We start from the raw sequence: 18559 nt of genomic DNA, 5'->3' as shown, positions 1-18559 counted from the left end.
GGATATTGGGGTTGATAGGACAGGACAGGACAGAAATGAGCCATGTAAGTCCATATTAGATATATGGCTTTAGAGACAGGAATGAGCCATGTAAGCCCATATTATATATATATATATATATATATATATATGGCATTGGGGACGGGAATAATTCATGTAAGTCCATGTCGAAGACATGGCATTGGCAGGATATTGATAGACAGGAACGACCCTAGTATCCTTAGTATTCCAAGTGGTTCAACGGGAAGGTAGATTATATTTATGAATAGTGAAAGGTCAGGTAAGAAAGAAGGTAAGTGAGTAAAGAAGAAGGTAGAAAATGAGAAGTAAAGAAAGTTTATGAGGCTAGGTGACATTATGAATAATTAATCATTATGTTGAATGTTGTAATTTATTTCCTTGTAAGCTTACTAAGCCTAGTGCTTACTCTCTTTATTTTCTTTTTCTTATAGTTTTTATCAAGCCACTCGGGGATCGAAGGAAACGTCGAAAACCGATCACACTATCGAAGAAATCACATTGGTATAGTTAGACGTTTCGTTTTGTGTATGGCATGTATAGGAACTTGGTTTCTTTTGATATGATATGATCAATTAATGATGTGTAAATACTTGCTAGTGATTAACTAATAGAGTGGCTGATGATATACATGTTTAATAGTATATATGATTAAGTAGTAACTATCACATGAAAACTAAGAAAAATGTGAAAGTAACTAAAAAACAGATTCAAGTATCAGAAATAATGGGATTTTGAAAAATCACAAAAAATTGTAGAGACATGGGTTGATGGTGAATAATATATGAAATTAAATCTCGTTGTGTCTATTTTCATATGAAATAAGCTAAACAGGTAAAGGTTTTGTATTTTATAAGATATCTGAGTTTTAGTGAAATAGGGCCAGAGCGATTTCTGGATCCCCTGTTCCAACTTTAGAAATTCACCATAAATTTTTAAAAAATAATTAGGTGGTGTACTTTATATGGTTATAATCCTTATTGAATCTAGTTTTAATAGAAATAAACGGTATAGTCATATGATTTTTGTACAGAGAGAAAAGTGGTTCGTAGTAAGTAGAGGCTAGTGCAGTCAAATTCTGAAATAGGGGTAACTTTAACTAATAAACTGTACTAATTGGCTAAGTCAAAAATTCTAGAAAAAAATTAGTAGATATATATATGAGTCTAGTTTCAGTAAAAAATTACGGATCTTAATTTCGAGTTTTGAAACTCAAGAAATGAATTTTTAAGCAACCATGACGCAGAAAAACAGTTTATTCCAAAAATTAAAATAAGTGGTTTAGAGTTGTTTAAAAGGTAAGATAAGTTTAGTAACACCTCAAGCTTGACTCCGGTGACAGTTTCGGGTATGGGGGCGTTAAAAAAAGAGAGTTCGATTCACCAGAGGTATCCATAACACAAAGGGAACTTTGAAGTATATTCATTCTGATCTGTAGGGGCCGTCCAGAGTGCCTTCGATAGGTGGAGCTAATTATATGCTAACCTTTATTGATAATTTTTCCAGAAAAGTTTGGGCGTTCTTCTTGAAGCAGAAAAGCGATGTGTTTTCCACATTTAAGTCTTGGAAAATTATGATTGAAAAACATACGGGAAAATAAATAAAATACCTCCGCACAGACAATGACTTAGAGTTCTGTTCTAATGGGTTTAATAGATTGTGCAAGTCAAAAGGGATCGTGAGACACTTGACAGTTCGCCATACTTCATAGCAAAATAGCATTGCAGAACGAATGAACAGAACGATCATGGAGAAGGTTTGATGTATGTTGTCAAATGCGAACTTACCAAAGTCATTTTAGGCCGAAGCAACCTCTACTGCATGTTTTTTGATCAACCGATCTCTATCTATTGCCATTGAGAAAAAGACTCCACAAGAGGTATGGTCTGGTAATCCTGCTAATTATTCTGACTTAAAGATCTTTGGGTGTCCTGTGTATGCTTATGTTGATAATGGAAAATTGGAACCGAGATCCATTAAATGTGTCTTTCTTGGTTATAAAGCTGGTATAAAAGGGTAAAAGTTATGGTGTCCTGAAAATAGAAAAGTTGTGATTAGCAGAGATGTTGTTTTTGATGAAACTGCTATGTTGCCTAACTTATCTCTTAAAGACTATTCCAATAAAAAAATCAAAAGTAGGTGAAGCATCAGATTAATACAGAGTCGACTCCTCAACCCAGTACAAAAATTGAGAATAGAGTTGCTTCTTCACCTCAATACTCTATCGCCAAAAACAGAACTAGAAGAGAAATTAAACCTCCAAAGAAGTATGCTGAGGCTGATCTAGTTGCTTATGCTTTACATGTGGCTGAAGATATAGATGCAAATCAAGAGCCATTTAATTATTCTGAGGCGGTTAGCTGTAAAGACTCAGAAAAGTGGATGTTTGTTATGCAAGAGGAGATGGAATCACTCCACAAAAACAAAACATGGGATCTTGTGAAACTTCCTAAAGGTAAAAAGGCTGTCCGTTGTAAATGGGTGTTTAAAAAGAAAGAAGGGACTCCAAGAGTTGAAGAACCCAGATATAAAGCAAGGCTTATTGCAAAGGGTTATAGTCAAATTCCAAGAGTGGACTTCACAGATGTGTTCTCCCCAGTTGTTAAGAATAGTTCGATTCGAGCTTTGCTTGGTATTGTGGCCATGCATGATTTGGAGCTTGAGCAGTTAGATGTAAAAATTGCATTTCTACATGGAGAACTTGAGGAGGATATTTATATGCAACAACTAGAGTGTTTTACAGTCTCAGAAAAAGAAGACTATGTTTGCTTGCTGAAAAAGTCCCTTTACAGTTTGAAACAGTCACCAATACAGTGGTACAAGAGGTTTGATTCCTTTATGACTTCTCATGATTTCAAAAGAAGTAGTTTTGATAGTTGTGTTTACTTGAAGAAAAATAATGATGGTTTTTTTGTGTATCTACTTCTTTATGTTAATAACATGTTGATAGCAGCAAAAGATAAATGAGAGATAAGAAAGGTCAAAGCCCAACTAAGTAAAGAATTTGAGATGAAACATTTAGGACCAACAAAGAAGATACTTGGTATGGAGATTCTTAGAGATAGAAAAGCAAGTAAATTGTATCTAAGTCAGAAGGGGTACATTGAGAAAGTTCTTTGCAGGTTCAATATGCAGAGTGCTAAGCCTGTTAGTACTCCTTTAGCAGCCTATTTCAGACTTTCATCGATTTTGTCTCTACAATCAGATGATGAGATTGAGTACATGTCACATGTTCCATACTCTAGTGCAGTGGGATCTTTCATGTATGCTATGGTTTGTTCACGCCTAGATTTATTATATGCAGTCAGTGCAGTTAGCAGATACATGGCGAATCCCGGTAAAGAACATTGGAAAGTAGTTCAGTGGATTTTAAGATACTTACGAGGTACTACTGATGTTTGCTTACAGTTTGGAAGAACTAGAGATAGAGTCATTCGGTATGTTCATGCTGATTTTACTGGAGACCTCGATAGAAGAAGATCTCTCACAGGTTATGTCTTTATAATCAGAGGTTATGCAATCAGTTGGAAATCCACTTTGCAATCTACAGTCACTTTGTCTACCACTGAAGCTGAGTATATGGCGATTACTGAGGCTTGTAAAGAAGCTACTTGGTTGAAGGGACTCTTTAGTGAACTCAATGAAGACCTTCAAATCAGCACAGTATTTTGTGACAGCCAGAGTGCCATCTTTCTTACAAAAGATCAAATGTTTCATGAGAGAACAAAACACATTGATGTTCGGTATCATTTTGTTCACGATATTATTGCTCGTGGTGATATTGTTGTGAGCAAAATTAGTACTCATGAAAATCTTGCAGATATGATGACTAAGTCATTTCCTATAACCAAGTTTGAGCATTGCTTAGACTTGGTTGGTGTTCATTGTTGAAGTTAAACCCTTAAGGGGTTTTATGGAAGAGGTGGAGAACTTGTTCGTTGAGAGTTCGCGATGAAGAACTTGTTCATTGAGAATTCGCTTCAAGGTGGATATTATTAGAATTAAGTGACCCGAATCCTTATTTAAATAAAATACAGTGATAAAATAAAATAAAAGAACCCATATAGAATTACACTTCTTTTATTTTATTTTAGAATAAGGTTTTTTAAACCTTATTAAATTCCATCTATTTGATATTGATTAGAATAAGGTATTTTAGTCTTACTAGAATATGGCTTTACAAGCCTATAAATAGACATAGTCTATTCGTCTTGTAATAATTCGAATTCGATATAGTGAATTTTCTTCTCCTCTACCCGTGGTTTTTTCCCGAAAGGGATCCGACGAAAAAATCTGTGTGTTCTTTATTTTATTTTATTTTTCACACTTTTCTTTTGCTTTAATGTTTTGTCATTGAGCCTTTCTGTGTTCGTTATGCCTAGTTCCTTTGTGCCTTTAATCTGCAAGTAGTTTGTAAGTGGTCTTGACTTAGTTTTATTTACTTGAGTTCGAGAATGGTTGAAGTCAAGTTCTTTTTGGCCGAACTATGATTTGTGTAAGTCCTTATTAGACAAAGTTCTTAAGAGTAACGTTCTTCCAACATTCTAGGTTTATAGTATTGATTTTGTGCAAATGTAAGCATTAGTTTTTGATTTCAGATTTCGTGTTAAAGTCCGTTGATATAACTTCACTTTTGGATGCTAACCTTAGCGGTTTGTTTCGACTAAGTCATTTGATTTGTTGTTGTAATTTTGTTTTAGGGGCAATAATTCATTCTTGTTGCTCTTGCATCGAATCCGTATCAGGTGGGTGCCGAAACCCCTCTTTTTCTACATATTCGATAGTCAAAAAATGGGACTGTCGGTGCCACACAACCAGGGACATGTGCATGTGACCAAGCCATGCGAGCCACACGGGTAAGGACATGAGTGTGTGTCTAGGCCGTGTAACTCATTCTTTAAGCTTTAGAACCACATGGCAAGGGACATGGGCATGTGCCTAAGCCATGTGAGCCACATGGGTAAGGACATGGACGTGTGCCTAGACTGTTTGAGCCATACAGGCAAGGACATGGGCGTAGGCCCAGGCTATGTAACTCATTGTTTATGATTTAGAATCACACGACCAAGGACATGGGTGTGTGCCCAGGCTGGGCGTGTGTCCAAGCCGTGTGGCATATGAATAGAGTTCGAATCTTATTCTAAGGCCATAAGTGTTGCCCAACACGAGTACTGATCTCCACAATGTATTTATTATCTGAATTTGGTCGTAAGAGGACTATCTGATGCTCTAAGATTGATATATGGATGATATATACGATATCTAAACGTGTTAGACTGATGATGAACAACTTGTGATCTATATGTGTTTCTGTTATGTTTGAACCTAAGTGAGTAGGATCTGTCAGAACGTAATGTGCTATTGTCTATGTGTGCCAATTATCCAGGTACGATATGTATTCTGTTCAATTTGTTGGTACGCCTCTGTGTTACTTTGTTGATGAAAAATATACGATATTTGAACATGTTAGACTGATTGTTACTGATTCTGATTTATAATCGTGCATGTGACTTCATGGCAAATCTGGTATAGTCTGTTGAGGTTTGATAAGCCTGTTTTACAAAACATGGACTCTCATATTTACTGATTCTGTTACTGAGAGATAGCATGACTTACATGTTCATTACTCTGATTCTACATATGTATGCCATGACATATTGCGTGGGACTTGGGTTGATGTGAAAGGAGGAAGTTTCTAGCAGTTTAATGATCTACATTATCTGATGATTTATCCATAATTCTATTCCGACAGTTCGACTGTACTATAGTGGCTTGACCATATATATTTGATTGCCAGTTTAACTGCATATTGATAAGTCATCATTGCCGAGAAACCCGGGATGACTTTATTGGTGTGTTTTGGATGGACGAGTTCAGGGGAGAACTCTATTTTGGTGTGTAACGAAGTTTGGGAAGACTGTTTCTGATAAATCTACATTCTGATCTGTTTAAAAATGCTACATCTACATAAACATACATGCTTTGTTCTGTTCTGTTTAGTATTACTCTGCTCTGTTCCATTTTGTTTTGTTCTGCTCTATTTGGTTTTGTTCTGTTTGAATTGTATTGTTCTACTCTGTTCTGTTTTGCTTTGTTTTGCTGTACTACCTCTATTGAAACCCTTGTGATATTCTAGATATGTTCCGTATTGGTTATAAAACTATCCTAAGTTCCTTGTGTGACTAATTTATATATCAAGAATTGTTACTTGTATTTGAGTTTGGTTACACGATGCTTGGTAGCTCACCCTTTGTCTTAACTTATTCTGTTCAGGTGGACATCTAACTTAGGATTGGACAACATTCGGGAGCTCAGATTGTCTTGCACTGTAATAACTGTGATTTGATCTTTTGGGATTGTAAATGGTCTTTGGACCTTTGCCTTGCTTTCCTTTTGATAATCTCGTCTGTATTGGTCAAGTTCTAACACGAAACTATAAAATCACCTAAATCGATAAAAATGAATTTCTGGTTTTCAAAGTTAAAATTTTCAAAAAGAAATCAGTTTTCAATGCGTTGGTGTAACTCGTCCAAGTTCAGCTTAAACTTCCAGGCCGGGTTTAAGATGTTACAACAAGTGCACGACTGCTACTACTCACTTGATTGAAAATAAATTCATTATGACTCTTCCAAAGAAATATTATTATTTTCACAACAATACAAATTTCTCATGAAATAATCAATGTTGTTTAAATTGGATTGGATTGACCGGTTGGATTGGAAATCAATTAAAGTATCGGTCAGTAGAAAAGAATTAGACTAATTGGCTCATGAAACGCTCGAAATTGGTTGAACTAGAATAAAAAAAACCCGGTTAAATCATCGGTTGAATCAATTTTAAAATTTTTTTATGAATTTTTAATAATTTATTTAATTAATTTGAATGAAGTGGTCGGATCCAATGAATCAAACACCGGTGATCTAATTGGTTTGACCACTGATCTGCTTTTGAAAACATTGAAGATAACCTTACAACGAAAGATATTTTAACAATATTTGAATAAAATAACATTACTATTCAAAAATCAATTTCCACGAAAATAAATGGACTTGTATAGGAAAAAAGCAGATTTTATGATGAGTTTAAATTATATTAGGATGATCCTAAAAGTCACTTTTAGCCATCCAAAGAAAATGTGTTACTTCATTTAAAAAATTCTAATTAATATCATACACTTTCTAACAATAAATTAATTCTATTTAATAGTATTTTAATCTTAATTAGTGTTGATTAGTTAAATAAAATTAATTTTAAAAATTAAATAAAATTAGCAAATAGTAATAGTAATGTAGGGTTTGTGGTTTTTTTATTCAACTAGATGTTTTATTTATGGTATGGTGGGTTAGATTTAAAATTTTAAGAATTATTGTTAGAATTAAGTGACCCAAATTCTTATTTAAATAAAATACGATGGAAAATAAAATAAAAGTAAAATCCATATAGAACTAGACTTCTTTTATTTTATTTTAGAATAAGGTTTTAAACCTTATTAAACTCCATCTATTTTATATTGATTAGGATAAGGTGTTTCAATCCTACTAGAATATGGCTTTGCAAGCCTATAAATAGACATAGTCTATTCCTCTTGTATTTGAGTAAAAATTTTTCGACATAGTGAATTTTCTTCTCCTCTCCTGTGGTTTTTTTCCGAAAGGGTTTCCACGTAAAATTTATGTGTTCTTTATTTTTATTTATTTTATTCTATTTTATTTTTCACAAATTGGTATCGAGCTTCCGGGTTATTCATCTCGATCACGGTAATGGCGTCTTTGAAGTATGAAATTCATTGTTGGATCGCAAGACCAGATTTGCGTTGTGGCAAATTAAGATGCAAGCGCTCTTGCACGATGGATCTAGAGGATGCCCTGCTAGGATAGATAAGATGCCTTCGACATTAACAGATGAAGAGAAGAAGCGTAAGGATCGAAAGGCATTAACACAATTACATCTGCATTTGTCCAACGAAATTTTGCGGATGTGATGAAAGAGAAAACTGCCACGCATTATGGAAGAGGCTAGAACAAATATGTATGTCGAAAACTCTAACAAGCAAGTTGCATATGAAGCGGCGTCTTTATGCTCATCGCTTGGAGGAAGGTGCGTCAGACATGAACACTTAATGTTGTTTAAAGAAATTCTCTCAAACTTGGAGGCCATGGAGGTTCAAGATGATAAGGAAGATCTAGGGTTGATTCTACTTTGTTCGTTGTTCCCCGCCTTATTCAACCTTTAGAGACACGATTTTATATAGCCGCGAGTCTCTCACAGTTGATGAGGTTTATGATTCTTTAACCTCGTATGATAAGATGAAGCATCTTGTGGTTAAACCCAACTCTCGGGAGAGGGTCTCATTGTTCGTGGGAGACAAGACCGGAATGTTGATGATGATCGTGGTAGAACACAGAACGGAATCCTCGTGGTAAATCTAAGGGTAGATCAAATCTTCAAACAGAGGTAAAACTTGCAACTTCGCAAGAAGAAAGGGCACATTAAATCGAGTGCTATAAGCTACAAAATAAGATTAAAAGGAGGTGCGAATCAAAAGGAAAACAAATTAAAATTCCGGTGAAGCGATGTTGTAGAAGACTACAACGATGGTGAACTTCTAGTTGCTTCATCAATGATTCTAAAGTAAGCGAGAGTGGATACTTGATTCAGTTGCACCTTCCACATGAGTCCCAATCGGGATTGGTTTACAACTTATGAAACAAGATTCAAGGTGTTGTTTTGATGGGAAATAATGCTTCATGTAAAATCGCAGTGTTGGAACAATTAAAGTTAAGATGTTTGATGGAGTTGTCGAACACTTAGTGACGTCGGCATGTTCCGAATTGAAAAGAAATTTAATTTCGTTGAGTACTCTTGATTCAAAAGGGTATAGATACACATTGAAAGTGGGCTTTTAAAGATTTCAAAGGGTCCTTTGTTGTGATGAAAGGGCAAAGAAAGATTGCCAAGTTATATGTTTTATGTGGTTCTATCATATCGGTGATGCAATTGCCGCTTCCTCTTCCTTGTCGATGATGAAATTACTAAACTTTGGCATATGCGCCTAGGGCATATGAGTGAGAATGGCATGGCGAATTAAGCAAAAGAGGACTTCTTAATGGGCAAGGAATTTGCAAACCGAATTTCGTGAGCACTGTGTTTTGGGAAGCAAAAGAGAGTTCGATTCACTAGAGGAATCCATAACACGAAGGAAACGTTGGAGTATATCCATTCGATCTGTGGGGCCGCCCGAGTGCCTTCGAGAGGTGGAGCTAATTATATGCTAACCTTTATTGATGATTTTCCGAAAAGTTTGGGCGTTCTTCCGAAGCGAAAAGCGATGTGTTTTCCACATTTAAGTCTTGGAAAATTATGATTGAAAAACAGACGGAAAACAGATAAAATACCTCCGCATGCACAATGGCTTAGAGTTCTGCTCGATGAGTTTAATAGATTGTGCAAGTCGAAGGATCATGAGACACTTGACGATTCATCATACTCCACAAAAAACGGCGTTGCGAACGAATGAACGAACGATCATGGAGAAGGTTCGATGTATGTTGTCAAATGCCAACTTACCAAGTCATTTTGGGCGTAAGCGACCTCATCGCATGTTTTTGATCAACCGATCTCCATCCGCTGCCATTGAGAAAAGACTCCACAAGAGGTATGGTCCGGTAATCCCGCTAATTATTCGATTTAAAGATTTTTGGGTGTCCTGCGATGCTCATGTTGATAATGGAAAATTGGAACCGAGATCCATTAAATGCGTTTTCTTGGTTATAAAGTGGTGTAAAAGGCTATAAGTTATGGTGTCTTGAAAATAGAAAAGTTGTGATTAGCAGAGATGTTGTTTTTGATGAAACGCTATGCTACCTAACTTATCTCTTAAAGACTCTTCCAATAAAGAAAACCAAAAGCGGTGGAGCATCGATTAATACGTAATCAACTCCTCAAGCCAAGACAAAATTGAGAATAGAGTTGCTTCTTCACCGCAATACTCTATCGCCAAAAACAGGATAAGAAGAGAAATTAAACCTCCAAAGAAGTATGCCGAGGTTGATCTAGTTGCTTATGCTTTAAATGTGGTGAAGATATAGATGCGAATCAAGAGCCATTTAATTATTCTCGAGGCGATTAGTGTGAAGACTCGAAAAAGTGGATGTTTGCTATGCAAGAGGAGATGGAATCACTCCACAAAAACAGAACATGGGATCTTGTAAAACTTCCTAAAGGTAAAAAGGTCATTCGTTGTAAATGGGTGTTTAAAAGAAAGAAGGACTCAGGAGTTGAAGAACCCGGATATAAAGCAAGGCTTGTTGCAAAGGGTTACATCAAATTCCGAGAGTGGACTTCATGATGTGTTCTCTCCAGGTTGTTAAGCATAGTTCGATTCGAGCTTTGCTTGGTATTGTTGCCATGCATGATTTGGAGCTTGAGCGTTAGATGTAAAACTGCATTTTTGCATGGAGAACTTGAGGAAGATATTTACATGCAACAACCAGAGGGTTTTATAGTCTCAAAAAGAGGACTATGTTTGCTTGTGAAAAAGTCCCTTTACGGTTTGAAACAATACCAAGACAAAGGGTACAAGAGGTTTGATTCCTTTATGACTTCTCATGATTTCAAAAGAAGTAGTTTTGACAGTTGTGTCTACTTTAAGAAAAACAGTGATGGTTCTTTTGTGTATCTACTTCTTTATGTTGATGACATGTTGATAGCAAAGAAAAGATAAAGAGAGATAAGAAAGGTTAAAGCCCAACTAAGTGAAGAATTTGAGATGAAAGATTTAGGACCAGCAAAGAAGATACTTGGTATGGAGATTCTCGAGATAGAAAAGCAAGTAAATTGTACCTAAGTCGGAAGGGTACATTGAGAAAGTTCTTTGCGTTCAATATGCAGAGTGCTAAGCCCGTTAGTACTCCTTTAGCACCCATTTCGCACTTTCATCGGCCTTATCTCCTCAATCGATAATGAGATTGAGTACATGTCACATGTTCCATACTCTAGTGCAGAGGATCTCTCATGTATGCTATGGTTTGTTCACGCCCGATTTATCATATGCAATCGAAGTAGTTAGCGATACATGGCGAATCTCGGTAAAGAACACCGGAAAGCGCTTCGATGGATTTTAAGATACTTACGAGGCACTACTAATGTTTGCTTACGCTTTGGAAGAACTAAAGATGGAGTTATAGGGTATGTTGATGCTGATTTTGCTGGAGACCTTGATAGAAGAAGATCTCTCACAAAGTTACGTCTTTACAATCGGAGGTTGTGCAATTAGTTGGAAAGCCACTTTGCAAACTACATCGCTTTGTCTACCAACGAAGTCGAGTACATGGCGATTCATTGAGGCTTGTAAAGAAGCTATTTGGTTGAAGGACTATTTAGTGAAATCAATGAAGACCTTCAAATCAAGACAAGATTTTGTGACGGTCAGAGTGCCATCTTTCTTACAAAAGATCAAATGTTTCATGAGAGAACAAAACACATTGATATTCGGTATCATTTTGTTCGTGATATTATTGCTCGTGGTGATATTGTTGTGAGCAAAATTAGCACTCATGAAAATCCTGCAGATATGATGACTAAGTCATTTCCTATAACCAAGTTTGAGCATTGCTTAGACTTGGTTGGTGTTCATTGTTGAAGTTAAACCCTTAAGGGGTTTTTTTGGAAGAGGCGAAGAACTTGTTTATTGAAAGTTCGCGATGAAGAACTTGTTCATTGAGAATTTGTGTCAAGGTGGAGATTGTTAGAATTAAGTGACCCAAATTCTTATTTAAATAAAATACGATGGAAAATAAAATAAAAGTAAAATCCATATAGAACTAGACTTCTTTATTTTATTTTAGAATAAGGTTTTAAACCTTATTAAACTCCATCTATTTTATATTGATTAGGATAAGGTGTTTCAATCCTACTAGAATATGGCTTTGCAAGCCTATAAATAGACATAGTCTATTCCTCTTGTATTTGAGTAAAAATTTTTCGACATAGTGAATTTTCTTCTCCTCTGCCTGGTGGTTTTTTCCGAAAGGGTTTCACGTAAAATTTATGTGTTCTTTATTTTTATTTATTTTATTCTATTTTATTTTTCACAATTATAATTTTAGGATAAAAGGTTTGATTAAGATTTAAGGTCTAAAGAAGTCTAGGGTCTAGGGATTCAAGGTCTAGAAATTTAGAATTTAAAGTTTAAGGTTTTAAAATTTTATATAAAAAATAGATTAATTTTAGAGTGAAAAATAATAATAAAAGTTAATTTGATGTTTCTTATCCTGTTATATTATTCATACACTAAAAATTATGATGTGACATATTATTATCGGATGTTTAAAGAATATTTTTAAGATCATACTAATATAAGTTAAAGTCTTTTATAATTTGAGTTGGTTATAATAATTTCTAAGCTTAAAAGAGTTAATTATTATTATGTCATCAATACTTAGTACCTACCTATTGTTTTTACTTTCTTTAAGCCGATAAATATCCAATTTTTGTTTAGAAATGTGGATAATCAATTATCACTAGCTTTGTTGTATCAAAAAAGAAATTTTCACTTGCTTGTTATTTCTATTACTAATTTGTATGTTTGTATGAATATATAAATGGATAAATGCATAAAATCTAATTACATGTATTGTTTGGAACTACTGGGATTTGAGTAATCCTCATGTAGTGCTCTTAAGGAGCTTGTTAGCTCGAATAAACTCAATATTTTATTTTTGTTCGAGACGTTTGTTCATTCCAATAAAATTTAAGATTTACGTGTAATTTTGCAATTTGATTTTTGTTTTTGTGTGGATTGCTTAATTCGTAGTGGTGGATTAGCTATGTTTTGAAACTCTTTTGATGATATACCTATTTTCGGGTTTTCACATAATCACATTGATGCACTTGTTGAATTTGATGATGATTTTAAATGGAGATTATCAGTTTTTTTGGGATCTAGAATTGAATAACAAATGTGTTTCTTAGGATCTTTTGCATCATTTGACCTTTCTACAAAACTTTCCTTGGATGATCATTGGAGATCTTTAAAATTTATTATCTGTTAATGATAGGTTGACTACCCCATAACTTGGTTTGAAGGTTTTTAGGCTTGTGTTTCTAATTGCAATTTGAATGAGGTTCAGTTAATCAACTATCCGTTTACTTGGGAGCAAGGTAGTCGATTGAATTCACTAGTTATGTAACACCTTGATTATGTTTTTGTGAATGCTGACTAGGCTCAAAGGTACCCAGATCACAAGCTTTAGAACCTTGTTAGTACCACTTCAATTGGTGGCTATGTCGGGCTTCTCCAACCCCAAAATTTATCGTTTTAGGTTTGAGAACACTTGGTTTAGTGATGATGGCTTTTATGATGTTACTATTGGTGTGTGGGACAACAGGTTCAATGTTTTGCTTATGTGGAAGCTAGTTAAGTGCATGTCTCGTCTTTTGCAATGGAAGGCTACGCTAAGTAGTAATTTTAAGTCCAAGATCTATAAGGTGAAAGGCAATATTGCTGGTTTCTGTAGTTTGAGAAGTAGCAAGGGATTTGTTTTATCTAGTTTGCGTGTTGATTTAAATGTACTTCTTGTATAAGAAGAGGGGTTAGACATATTTATGGATGATTGTTCAGTCTATAGAGATTCCTTCACTAAATGCTTGGGAAATCTTGAAAGAGTGCTCGAAAGATGCGAAAAGATGAACTTAGTACTGAATTGGGAAAAGTGTCATTTCATTATAACGGAGGGTATCATTCTTGGACATCAAATTTCCAAAAAAAAAAGGATTAGAAGTAAACCGTGCAAAAATTAAAATTGCTGAAAATCTCCAACCTCAATCTTTGTTGCGTGGAATTCGAAATATTTTGAGACATGCTGGATTTTATCGGTGCTTCATCAAGGATTTCTCACACATCTCCAAAACAATTGAGTCATCTCTTATAGAAAAATGTTCATTTTACTTTTAACGAAGAGTGTAATCTCGCTTTTAAGACCTTGAAGGAAAAATTGGTGACTGCTCCTATTATTTGTAGCCTTAATTGGGATGAACCATTTGTAATCATGTGATGTTGGCGATTGCACCGTTAAAGTCATTTTGGGTTAAAAGAAAAACAAGATTCCATGCTATTCATTATGCTAGCAAGACTTTGAACCCAATCCAATGCAATTACACAATCATCGAAAAAGAAATGTTACCCTTAGTATTTGCGTGTGAGAAATTTCACTTGTATTTAATGGCCAACCAGTTTACTTATACACAAATCACTCAACCTTGAAGTGTGTGATGAAGAAAAAGGAGACCAAAAGTAGATCGATGAGATGGGTGCTATTACTTCAGTAGTTCGATTTGTGGGTACTAAACAGAAAGGGATCGAAAATCAAGTGGCGGACCATTTGTCTCGCTTGGAGCACTAAAGTGATTGCAAGGAGAATAGAGCCATAAATGACACCTTTATTGATGAACAATTGTTTCTTGCTGGCTGTTGCTTTATGAAGAAAAGGATATATACAATTTTCTTCTAATTCAAATGTAGTCCAGTCGAGCTTTTGTTGAGCTAGTGAAAGGACCAATCAGACATATACAATTAGGCTCGAGTAATTGCAATTATGTCTAGAAGCATCGTTTTGATACTTCACAATTTACTTAATCATGAAGTCAGTCCACAAGAAGTACCATGATTGAAAACTCCTTGTTGTATACTCATTACGAAAGTAATTCATCCAATTATTTTGTCCAATGACCTCGTCATGTGTGTGTTACCCTCATATGATATCCTCTATTCCTTTGGGCTAAATCTGTTCACTTAATACAATACTATTTTATCTCATTGTCATTATTGTGTCTTCTTAATGATTAGTATGATCACTATTAACTAATGAATATGATAAATTGCTCGTCCGAGAACAAGTAACTCGTGGCCACATTCCATATTTATCACTCCATACAATGCCAATGAGAGGATATCGTTAACTCTTTAATCGAGTTATGAATTCCATTATTGCTAGTAAAGTCATTCCATACACAAGTCATGTACCCAACATATCGACTATCGGCTCGGTCATCTTTAAAGCATAAGCCTCCACTTATATCAAAGTACATGAGTTACATATGCATGGTCAGTGCCTAACTTAGGATTTAGGTAAGTCACACCATGAACGTTAAGTGAATTAATTCACAAGCAGATTCAAAATTAATTCAACTTGGGTCCAGTCCAATATATCATTCTTCCAATGAGTATATCTATGTCTCTACTCGTGGAGTCAATTGCTCCAACAGTTAAGACTAGCCATTTCCCCAATTGAAATTGTAGACGACATAATAATCCTTCTATGTATTTGATTCAAACACTCACTTTGATTCTTTGATGGGATTACAGACTTGTTTAGATTATCTATTGAAGTAAGTTATCTTTATCGCAATGTAAACATTCTTACAGTGCCATTTATCATCAACTTGAACTTAGACAATCAATGAGCTAATATTTGCTTGTCACAATTACGCTATGTATGCAAAACATAATAGATAGAAATAGAAAATATATAATAGTGAAATGTAAAATTAACTTTATTTGTTTCTTCATTGTTCAAATACATAGAAAACAGTTACATGTTTACTACAATATAAACATATTTCCCGATAGTTTTAGAGATTGATAGCCAATGGCTTTGGTATGCACTCTCATATGGTAAGGTTGATTTTTGGAGTTCAAATTTAATTATTCAAGATTGTCTACATTTCAACTATTATTTCCATTCTTTGACCTTTTGTTGGACTTGTAGAAGCGCTAATAGAGATGCTCATACCTTGGAAAATGTGGCTTTGTTATAGGCAAACTACTAGGAACATGTTATTTGTCCTACTATAATTCCTATTGTTCTAGTTGTTCCACCAACTTAGAAGAAAGAGGAAAGTTAGGATCGAGTGTACATGGGTAAGCCTATTGGCTTGGGTTCTTAGGTACTCCTTTTATTTCTCCTACTTTTTGTTTTCTTCTCACTTTTAATGAAATTTTATCTTTACTTGAAAAATTATTAATTTTGGTAAATTTTGTAGGTTGCACCCATTTTGATTTGATACCACTTTGGTATTTTAATATATTTTGAGCTATAGTACTCTGATTTAGGTCCATAATATACCATTACTAAGGAAATTGAAATATCTAACTAGGCTTCTTTTATAATGCGAAGCTAAAAATTGTTGGAGAAGTTCTCAAAAACAGCCTAAAAGTTTGCAACAAAAAATCTGTAAAAAATTAAAAAAAACAATTTATTTCATTAAGGACAATTTTATTTTCTCACTTATGTGAATTTTTCTTTATAAATATATAGTTTAAGATTACAATTAGACATAGTTGCATTCTGTATTATTTTATTTTTGTATTTTCTTCTCTATATAAGTCGCTAAGCCCCTATAAATACAAGTTTGATATTTGCATACCATTTGTTTTGATTGCAAATATTTAAGTTTGTTTAATATAGCTATCATATTTGATAGCTTGGAATATTTGTCATATCAAAATTTGGATTTAATTGTTTAATTTGTTCCAATGCTTGCAACGAATAGCATGATTGAGTATAAGCTAGATATGCAATTCATGTTGTGTGGGTACGTGATCTAGTCACAATAAACCTTGTTTGTGTATTTGTTGGTTAGAATTGAGTCTAATTCTTAATGTTATTGGTAAATTGAATCCTAGGCATTTGTTATAGGTTATTTGTCGATAAGAGAAACCATTAATTGTGTTCATCTTGATTATTGAGAAGGTAAAGTGAGATTTGTTGCTAGGTGCTCACTAGTAACTATAACCAATTTATCATAAAATACTGAAATTATCTTTACGTTTTGATCAAATCTATGAATCAAAATCAAGATTTTGCTTTAGATTAGATTTTCATCCTATTAATTTCTTATATTCTTATTTTTTATTTCTTTGCAAAATTTTAATTTTAATTTTAGTTTTAATTCAAAACCCTTATTTATTTTTATTTCACTTGTTTTTATTTTAAAAATAAAATAATTACTACTCTCTATAAATTCGATCCTGTATATAAATTTTTATATTTTTAAATAGAAATTTATTTTTGTTGGTTTGAACTCCAACCATTAATGCTACTTAAATACATTTTACATTCATATAAAATTTGAGAAGTTATATATTTATTTAATGTTTATATATATTTATTTTAATAAAATTTTCAAGGAAGTTTGTTAAAATATATATATTTGTGGAAGAGGTAAACTATGAGTTAAATTGATAATCAAGTCTTTGTCAATGACACAACTGATAATAACAATGAACCCATACAACAACAACAACAACAAAAGAAATCCTCCTAATTCACACTAATAAAAACACAAAATAGAATCTATAATAGGACATAAAAATATAAATAGGAAATGAATACATAACCTTTTAAAAAATTATTTATAAAATATCTTTTGAAATAAAAATTTATATAAACATAAAGAAATATGATTTTAGGCGTGCATACTAAACTTGATCATGGGCTGGGTCATTTGCTCAAGCTTGGAGATTTGTTTGAAAAGTGAGAGGGTTTGGGCAAAAATATAGGCTCGAAAAATAGGCTTGGAAAAAAATAAGGTAATTTTTTTTGCCCGGGCTTGGCTCGGCCCGAATTTCCTTAAAATTTTTTCGTTGTTGTTTGCTATCATTTTGCTATTGTTTTGTTTAAATTTTGTTATTATATTGCTCCTATTTTGTTATTATTGGTTGGGTATTGTATAACTCTTATTTTATTATTAATTACTACTATTTTAGGGACATTTATTTACTAAGTTGCAACTATTAGTGTTATTTAAGAATAAAGATTTTTAAATGTATTGTCAATTTGTTGGGAATTTTTTTTAGTATATTTGATATATTATATTTTTAAATTTACTTTTATATAAAAAATAATATGGGCAGGTCGAATCGAACTTAAGTTTAGTATTTTTTAATTAGATGAGCTTGGCAAAATTTTAAACCCATTTTCGAGCCGAGCTAAACTTGAGCCTAAATTTTTGTATTAATCCAGCCCGAACTTAGCCTGTACAAATACTAATACACCAATTGTCAACTACTTTAAATCATTAAAGTGATGTCTTATTTAGTTACTAGTGTAATAATATGAGTAAAAACTCTTAAAAATAGTTATTTTTGTAGAGAATAAAACCTATTCAAAATAAATCATGATAATAGTTAAATATTAACAATTGAGTTAATTTATTACTAACTTATATACTAAAATATTAGAAAAAATAATACTCTTACCAAACATAACAACATCAATACTAAAAATTTAAACTACCTATTATATTTTTTGTGTCTTTCTCTAATATTTTCTCCAACACATATTCAAGCATAAGCATAAAAGATAATCACTTAATTATATATTTAAAAAATTTATATCCTTAATCCGTTGTGTTACAATAAAATACAACTTTATTGCTTCAACTTACACCAGGAAATTTAGATACAAATCCATGTCTTCAAGGCCACTACGGAGCAATTTACAAGCAAATTGCCAACAATTTCACTTCATTTCCCTTTGGA

This window comes from Gossypium arboreum, chromosome 13 (genome assembly GCF_025698485.1).
Source record: "Gossypium arboreum isolate Shixiya-1 chromosome 13, ASM2569848v2, whole genome shotgun sequence".
Classification (NCBI taxonomy): Eukaryota; Viridiplantae; Streptophyta; class Magnoliopsida; order Malvales; family Malvaceae; genus Gossypium; species Gossypium arboreum.
The sequence above is the reverse complement of the archived record's forward strand: the minus strand, read 5'-3'. Positions refer to the sequence as shown.